The sequence below is a fragment of the Hordeum vulgare genome, chromosome 1H, assembly GCF_904849725.1.
Source record: "Hordeum vulgare subsp. vulgare chromosome 1H, MorexV3_pseudomolecules_assembly, whole genome shotgun sequence".
In the NCBI taxonomy this organism is placed as follows: Eukaryota; Viridiplantae; Streptophyta; class Magnoliopsida; order Poales; family Poaceae; genus Hordeum; species Hordeum vulgare.
In genome coordinates this window covers 481,715,088-481,724,253 of record NC_058518.1, presented here as the reverse complement: position 1 = coordinate 481,724,253, position 9,166 = coordinate 481,715,088, and the positions used below count along the sequence as shown (strand labels likewise).

Genomic DNA, 9,166 nt, shown 5'->3' with positions numbered 1-9,166 from the left:
TCTGTCACGAGCGGAGGCATGCATCCAGCAACACGCGAGCCGCCAACCAGTAGCTGCTACCATGCATGCATCTTGTGTGTTTGCATGTCAAGGGGCATCACGTGTGCATGTGCAGGAGCAGATCCGGTGCTCCGAACAATCCAGCAAAACCATGTCCATGCGCGTCGGTCCGTCCAGAGTATTGATCACGCCTGCACCAAGCGATCTCCATCGACCCTGCACCGCGACACCGAACAGTATGACTATACTGTGTGAAAAATCCTTGTCCAGTTCGTCTATAAGAAGCGATGTCAACATGCATCATCCATACTTCAGGCCAGAGTTCGCAAACCTTTCTGAAATCCACTAACTTCTTTAAAATTCATGAACTTTTACAAACCCATGAACTATCGTGAAACCCAAAAACATTTTTTAAATCCACAATCTAAATTGCGAAATAGGGAGTCCATAAAAATCCCGTGAAACAACGGTATGTCTAGCATTACTCTACCATGAATTAGTGAGCATAAATAAGATAAGATTGGCAGCATACGAGTGCAACTAACTTTTTATTTGCATAGATATATAGACTCATGAAAAGGTACCACCCGCAACAATCAGCACGCTATTTTATTCTAATAATAGGTTGCTTTATATATCTTTGTAATGCGGACCCTTATTTCAACTTGGTGGGCAATTCTTTTCACATTCGTTGTTAGAATTATAACATTGGTTGGTCTCGAAGAGTCATGCAGCAGACACACGTGTTCAAGGTCCACGCTTCACCTTTGCTCTTACAATTCCTTTCGACACACCATTTCAAGGTAACCTTGCTCTCATCTAAATATGAGACGAGCGGAGTCACATTGGCATGGCTATCTTCATCGGTGCATTCGGGCTCGGAACAGCCTATTACATAGTATCATATGGCCATCAGTCCACATTATGCATATATATATATATATAACAGCATATGGTAGTGATGTATACTTACATTGTCCAACAACAATTAGGCATCCGACGAAGAAAACAACAATCACAATCCCCTTCATATTTTCTACGAACTATATACGAAATTATGAGATGGTTAGATGAAATCTGAAGCAATGGCACACCTCAACCTCGCCTCAGTATATATAAGGGGTACCCTTCTAATTAACTCCGTCATATGCATTAATTGTCATATTTTATCTATATCTATACCAATATAAAAATATCCAAAGGGGCACATCCAACTAATCCCAACCATGAAATGACGTGCATCTAACGACCTATATTGCTCCTATGTTAATCCCTCAACATGTTTAGCATGTAATCAATATCATACCAAATATTAGCAATAATACTAATTGTGTAATTAATACTATCTTTCCTAGAAACATATCATATATAATACCGTGTCATGCAATTAATATCCTACCTTTTTAAGTCTTAATTACTACTCTACCTGATAACAACATGCATTGCAGATACAAAATTACTAATACTTGTATAATGCCCGTGTGTTGCCATGGTCGACAAACACACAAAAACTAATCAATGACAAAGAATATTGTGTTTAGGTGAGTAGAAAATGGGATGTAATGCCGATATCTTAATGACTATTAGTAAAGCACATATGATATGTTGTTTGACATCTTAATCTCTACTATCCAATCGAAACCATCTCAGGACGAAAGGAAAGAAGCCCTAGTTAATCAACCACCCATTAGCTCGTTCCTTCTTCCTGGTGCGACCCCCCACACACACATGATTGCTTATTTGCTGTCACTTTCGACCTCACCTACCATCTGATGATGCCTTGTCTCACTCCCTCGGTCGTCCACACACTAGTAGAAAAATGACCTTTTGTCTGGAGCATTCATCCTAGTTTGATTTCGGACCGGGACTAATGAGATCATTAGTCCTGGTCTGAACGGCTAGGAGTGGCCGGGGGCATGGCCAACATTAGTCCCGGTTCATTTGTGACCTTTAGTCCCGATTGTTGATATTAACCGGGAGTAAAGGGGTGGTGGCAGGCTGGGGTCCCAGCGAGCCCATTTCGTCCTGTTTTGAATACCAACCGGGACTAGAGGTGTACCTTTAGTCCCGTTCTATATAAACAACACGAACTAAAGATGTCCCTATAAAAAACCCCTCGTCCAGCCCGAGCTTGAGCTCATCCTCTCTGTTTTCTCCTCTCTGTTTTCCCCATAGCTCGAGATCTCATCCTTGATTTTCGCCAACATTTGTCAAGATTTGAGGCACCCCATCTATCCAAGGGTTGTAAAAGGTTAGTAACTTCATGCTTTCTCCTCTCATTGCTAATTTAGCTTGTTTCATGCTATATAAGTATAGTGATCAGTTGTGGGTTTTAGTTTGGGAGTATTTATGTGGGAGTTTATTTGATTAATATGCGATTTTAGCTCAAATTAACTTCTTAGTTCGCATATGTGTAGGTGTGGTTTACTTACTGTCTTCCCATCCCCATCCTCATTGCCGTTGATCGCCTGCACCGGCCCGTCGCCGGCACCACCTTTGTGAGACTCTTGTTCTTATCTTTTTTGTGAAAAAATCTTATTTGCATTATTTAGATAGTTGCTTGTATAATTTTCTTACTTGTATCATTTTTTGCTATACATAGTGCCATGGTTTTGATATCTGTCCCCGTCGGCCCTCGTTCGGTTTATGATTCGGATGTGGTATAGTATCTTTTATAACTATTTGTTGCATTTAGTGTTTATGACAATTATGCCCATCAAGTTGACATAGATATTTATATTAGGGAGGTATGTGAACCAGAAATTGCAACCGACCCTCTTATCGAGAAGTTAAACTTAGTTAAAAAAGAAAACGAGTAATTGAAATTAAAATAGAAAATAATTGAAGAAGAGACGATGAAATTAGAGTTGTATGTTGCCGATGTCATCGATGATCACAAGATCAAGATGGATGCAATGCGCTTAAAGATTAGAAAGATTAAAAAATATGCCGTTAATAAAGAGGCTTGGTATCATTATGTTGTTGGATTAATTATTACCTTAGTTGCGATTTTGATCGCATTTGTTGTAGCATTTAAATGCTTTAGCTAGATATTTGTATGTTGTTTTATGAGAATAAGTGTGTATAATGCAAATACATAACAAACTTTTGCAAATGTCAAAATTCATCAAACTTCTGCAAATAGTTCTAAAATATTAAGAGAGAAAAACGAGTAGCAAACTTAACATAAAAGAAATGAAAAAAGGCCCTAAACTAATTACTTACTTAACATAAAAGAAACCTACTTAACCTAAACTAACAATAACCTATAAATTTAACACTAAGTGTGACCTAAACTGACACTAACAATGTTGTTTCCTCTAGCTTAACCTACACTTAAAAGAAAATTCACCAAATATGCTATAAATAACACTTAAGCATATACAAAAGCAAAATTAAGCAATAATCTACAAAACACTTAAGCATCTGTATACAAAATAATGAAGCATCTCTATACAAAACACTACTTAAGCATGTCGACGATCGATCGAGAGGAGAGGAGAGAGGCTCACCGGCGACAGGGGATGTTGGAGGAGGACGCCGGAGGCGAGGAGGAGCATGACACCGGCAAGGAGGACGACATCGGCGAGGACGACGGCACCTGCGAGGAGGACGGCAGGGCATCAGCGACGGGGAGGAGGGCACACGAGGAGGTACGTTGCCGGCGAGGAGGACGGCAGGGCGTCGGCGACGACGCGTAGCCTGGCGGCGTCGAGGAGTTTGTCCGGTGCTGCAGGCGAGTGAGAGGAAAAAGAGAATGAAACTGGCGATTTGGATTTGAATTTTCGTCAATCTGTATATATAGTAGGACCTTTGGTCCCAGGTTGGGTCTCAAACCGGGACTAAAGACCCCCCTTTAGTCCCGGTTGGAGACCCAACCCGGGACTAAAGGCCCTTTTTCGGCAGCCCAAAAGACGGGAAGCATGGACCTTTAGTCCCGGTTGGTGGCTCCAACCGGGACTAAAGGGGGTCTTTAGTCTCAGTTCGAGCCCCAACCCGGGACTAAAGATCTGGGGCTGGCACCGGCGCGGGGCACGACAATGTTTAGTCCCACCTAGTCGAGCGAGGAGCGCTCGTAGGGCTTTATAAGCACCGCCGCGCCAGCTCTTTAAAGTCCACTCTATAGTAGGCCTAAGGGCCTAATTCCCCTCTTTGCCTGATGGGCCTATTGGGCCTGCGGGCTAGCATCCTGGCCCATCTATCGTGTAGGGTTTATACTCTTATGCACGACGTGATGTCTCAATAGGCGGCATTTTTTTACTTTAATAATTTTTAGTCCTAGTTTATATTTTAATTCTTTATATTAAATATTTTTTTATCTTTCATTTTACTTTTCTATAAAGATTTTAACAAAAAAAACTTTATGAAAATTATTTTGAGTTGATATTTTTTTCTTTTTCTTTTAGTTAATGTTTTACTTGATTCTTTTAAACAAATAAAACGCTTTGATAATTTTAGTTCATTCTTTTTAGTTAATGTTTTAGTTGATTCTTTTTAGTTGACATCATAAATTTTCAACAATTTCTCACTTCATTTGGTATTTTTCATGCATTTACTTATTTTTTCAGCTAATTGACCCGAAAATTGAAAAGCACTACAAATGAATTCTAAAAAGATTGAAAGTTGGCACGGTATCATCATTTCACCCACATAGCATGTACTAAAAAGTTGAGAGGGTTACGACAAAAACTGGATGCACTTCGTGTACAAAACGGACAATCTCTTTCGAACTATCAGTGTTTCAAACGAAAACTCATGTGTTACAAAGGGATTTTAGTATTTTGAACTTATTTGAACTTCAGAATTTTTGTGTGTTCAAAATGCACCATTCAAAGGCACATCATAATTTTTCAACAATTTCTGACTTCATTTGGTATTTTTCATGCATTTACTATTTTTTTTGAGCTAATTGACCCTGAAATTGAAAAGCACTACAAATAAACTCTAAAAATATTGAAAGTTGGCATGGTATCATCATTTCACCCACGTAGCATGTGCCAAAAATTTGAGACGATTACTACAAAAAATGGATGCATTTCATGTAGAAAACGGACAATCTCTTTCGAAGTATTAGGGTTTCGAACGAGAACTCATCTCTTACAAAGGGATTTGATTTTTGAACTTATTTGAACTTCATAGTTTTTGTGTTTTCAAAATGCACCATTCAAAGGCACATCATAATTTTTCAACAATTTCAGACTTCATTTGGTATTTTTCATGTATTTACTTTTTTAGAGCTAACTGACCCTGAAATTGAAAGCACTACAAATGAACTGTGAAAATGTTGAAAGTTGGCATGGTATCATCATTTCACTCATATAGCATGTGCTAAAAAGTTGAGAGGGTTACGACAAAAACTGGATGCACTTCGTGTACAAAACGGACAATCTCTTTTGAAGTATGAGGGTTTCGAACGAGAACTTATCTCTTACAAAGGGATTTCATTTTTTGAATTTATTTGAACTCCAAACTTTTTGTGTGTGCAAAATGCACCATTCAATGGCACATCATAAATTTTCAAAATTTCTGACTTCATTTGGTATTTTTCATGCATTTACTTATTTTTTTTGAGCTAATTGACCCTGGAACTGAAAAGCACTACAAATGAACTCTGAAAAGGTTGAAAGTTGGCATGGTATCATCATTTCACACACATAGCATGTGATAAAAAGTTGAGAGGGTTATGACAAAAACTGGATGCACTTCGTGTACAAAACCAACAATCTCTTTCGAAGTATTAGGGTTTCGAGCGAGAACTCATCTCTTTCAAAGGGATTTCATTCTTTTGAACTTATTTGAACTCCATACTTTTTGTTTGTTCAAAATGCACCATTCAAAGGAACATCATAATTTTTCAACAATTTCTGACTTCATTTGGCATTTTTCATGCATTTACTTATTTTTTTGAGCTAATTCACCATGAAATTGAAAAGCACTACAAATGAACTCTGAAAAGGTTGAAAGTTGACATGGTATCATCATTTCACCCACATAGAATGTGCTAATAAGTTGAGAGGGTTACGACAAAAACTGGATGCACTTCTTGTACAAAACGGATAATCTCTTTCGAAGTATCACAGTTTCGAACGAGAACTCATCTCTTACAAAGGGATTTCATTCTTTGAACTTATTTGAAATCCATACTTTTTGTGTGTTCAGATAGCACCATTCAAAGACACATCATAAATTTTCAACAATTTTTGACTTCATTTGGTATTTTTCATGCATTTACTTATTTTTTTAGATAATGGACCCTGAAATTGAAAAGCACTACAAATGAACTCTGAAAAGGTTGAAAGTTCACATGGTATTATCATTTCACCCACATAGCATGTGCTAAAAAGTTGAGAGGGTTACGATAAAAAATGAATGCACTTCATGTACAAAACGGACAATCTCTTTCATAGTTTAATACATTAGTACACATCACATAAAGTTTAATACATTACATAGATTTATATTTCGATCCTTTACCTATGATAGCTTTGGCCGTGACCATGGAGCATCTTTATTATTTAACGGGATGCTTGGGGTCAATTCTCACTATGAAGGGTGAAATTTCATCAAACTTATTATAATCTGCTGACATGTGTGTCTTGTCCTCGATTCCCATGATGTTTCTTTTCCCTGAAAGAACTATGTGATGCTTTGGCTCATCGTTCATTGTATTAATTTGCTTTTTTTTTCTTTTTTTGGTCTGGATGACATGTCTTTCACGTAGAAAACCTGAGCCACATCATTGGCTAGGACACGAATGGCTCGTCTCTGTAACCAAGATTCTTGAGATCAACTATTGTCATTCCGTACAACTGGTCTAGCTTTACCCCTTCTCCATTCATGTTCACCCAACTACACCGAAACAAAAGGACCTTAAAAGTAGGTCCATAGTCAAGTTCCCATATCTCCTCTATGTAACCATAGTATGTGTCCTTTTTCCCATTCTCGTCTATCACATCATAGCGGACACCACTGTTTTGGTTGGTGCTCTTTTTATCTTGGGCGGTCGTGTAAAATGTATTCCCGTTTATCTCGTACCCTTGGAAATGTAATACAGTCGAAGAAGGTGACACGACCAACAAGTAGAATTGATCTCCAACAGTGTTGTCATTCGTGAGACGTGCTCGCAACCAACTGCCAAAAGTATCCATGTATTTTTCTTCAATCCAGGAGATAGCCTTCCCCGGGAACTCAGAGCGTACAAAATTCTTGTGTTCCTCGATATACGAAGCCACGAAGGTGGAACTTTCTAGAACTGTGTAGTGTGCTTGAGTGAAAGAATGCACGTCCCTAAATATCATTGCTTTCTTTCCTAGCGTGCATTTTCCACTCAGTCTCCCCTCATGTCGCGATTCAGGAACACCAATTGGCTTAAGGTCACGAAGAAAGTCTACACAGAACCCAATTACCTCCTCTGTTCCATAGCCCTTGGAGATGCTTCCTTCTGGCCTAGCACAGTTATGAACATATTTCTTTAATAATTCCATGAACCTCTCGAAGGGGAACATATTGTGTAGAAATACAGAATCGAGAATGGAAATCTCGTCGACTAGGTTAACCAGGAGATGCGTCATAATATTGAAGAAGGACGGGGGGGGGGGGGACACCAACTAAAAACTGACAAGACATTGAACCACATCCTTCTATAGCCTTTCTAGATGTTCTCGATTGATTACCTTCTGAGATATTGCATTGAGGGATGCACATAGCTTCACAATGTGTAATCAATTATTTTCCGGTAGAAGCCCCCTCAATGCAACCAGAAACAACTGCGTCATAATCACGTGGAAATCATGAGAATTCAGGTTCTGGAATTTTTTCTCTACCATATTTATTATTCCCTTTATATTAGGCGAAAAGCCAGCGGGGACCTTCATACTGCTCAGGCATTCAAAAAAGATTTCCTTCTCTGCTTTGGTAAGAGCGTGTCTGCTTAAGTATTGACGCCCTTTATCAGTCTTCTTGTCGTATGGGTCTTTCATACATTGCTGCTCCTCCCGTGCTTCTTTTGTATCTTTTGTCTTCCCATGCACGCCCGGGAAGCCTAGCAGGTTCATGCAAAGATTCTTCGTCACGTGCATCACGTCGATTGAAGGACGGACCTCTAGGTGTTTCCAATAGGGTAGCTCCCAAAGTAAAGATTTCTTTTTCCACATGGGCACATGTCCGGCTACGTCATCTGTTAGAACAGATTGACCGCCAGGACCCTTTTCAAAGATTACTATTTGATCCAAATCCTTGACCATAGCCAATAACTCATCACCAGTAGGGAGGTTAGGCTTCTTCCGGTAATCTTCTTTACCATTGAAATGCTTGCCTTTCTTTCTTATGGGATGATTGGTCGGAAGAAATAGATTACACCCCAGGTAGACAACATTCTTAGATTTTTTCAAATATGTACCTTTAGTCTTATCTAAACACTATGTGCATGCATTGTATCCCTTGTTTGACTGTCCTGAAATGTTACTAAGAGCAGGCCAATCGTTGATGCTTACGAACATCAATACTCGTAGGTCAAATTCCCGTTGTTTGTGCTCATCCCACACACGTACACCTGGTTTGGCCCACAACTACAAAAGTTCATCAACTAATGGCCTTAGGTATACATCAATGTCGTTGTCGGGTTGCTTCGGTCCTTGGATGAGCACTGGCATCATAATGAACTTCCGCTTCATGCACAACCAAGGAGGAAGGTTGTAGATACATAGAGTCACGGGCCAGATGCTGTGACTGCAGCTCTGCTCCCCAAAAGGATTCATGCCGTTTGTACTTAGACCAAGCCATAAGTTCCTTGGGTCATGTGCAAAGTCCGGCCACTCCCTCTCGATTTCCCCCCCTGCGGCCCATCTGCGAGGTGTCTCAACTTCCCGTCTTTCTTACGCTCATCTTTGTGCCATCGCATCAACTTGGCATGCTCATTGTTTCTGAACAGATGTTTCAACAGTGGTATTATATGAGCATACCACATAACGTTCGCAGGAACCTTCTTCCTGGGGGCTTGTCATCGCCCTCAACATCACCAGGGTCATCTTGTCTGATCTTGTGCCGACATGCAGTACATACCAGGCATTTGTCCATATTCTCGTACTTCTCACCGCGGTACATGATGCAGTCTGCATGCATGTATCTTCTGCACATCTAATCCAAGAGAGTATATAGCCTTCTTTTC

At 39.7% G+C, this 9,166-nt stretch overlaps 1 long non-coding RNA gene across 1 annotated transcript; it reads right to left on the bottom strand.

Annotated features, from left to right (window-relative positions):
* Positions 1 to 531: 531 nt before the first annotated feature.
* Positions 532 to 1,071, bottom strand: LOC123416710. Its single transcript, XR_006616319.1, has 2 exons — positions 974 to 1,071; positions 532 to 888 (listed from the first exon to the last, which is right to left on the bottom strand). It is a non-coding gene; the product is annotated as an uncharacterized LOC123416710 (long non-coding RNA).
* Positions 1,072 to 9,166: the final 8,095 nt, after the last annotated feature.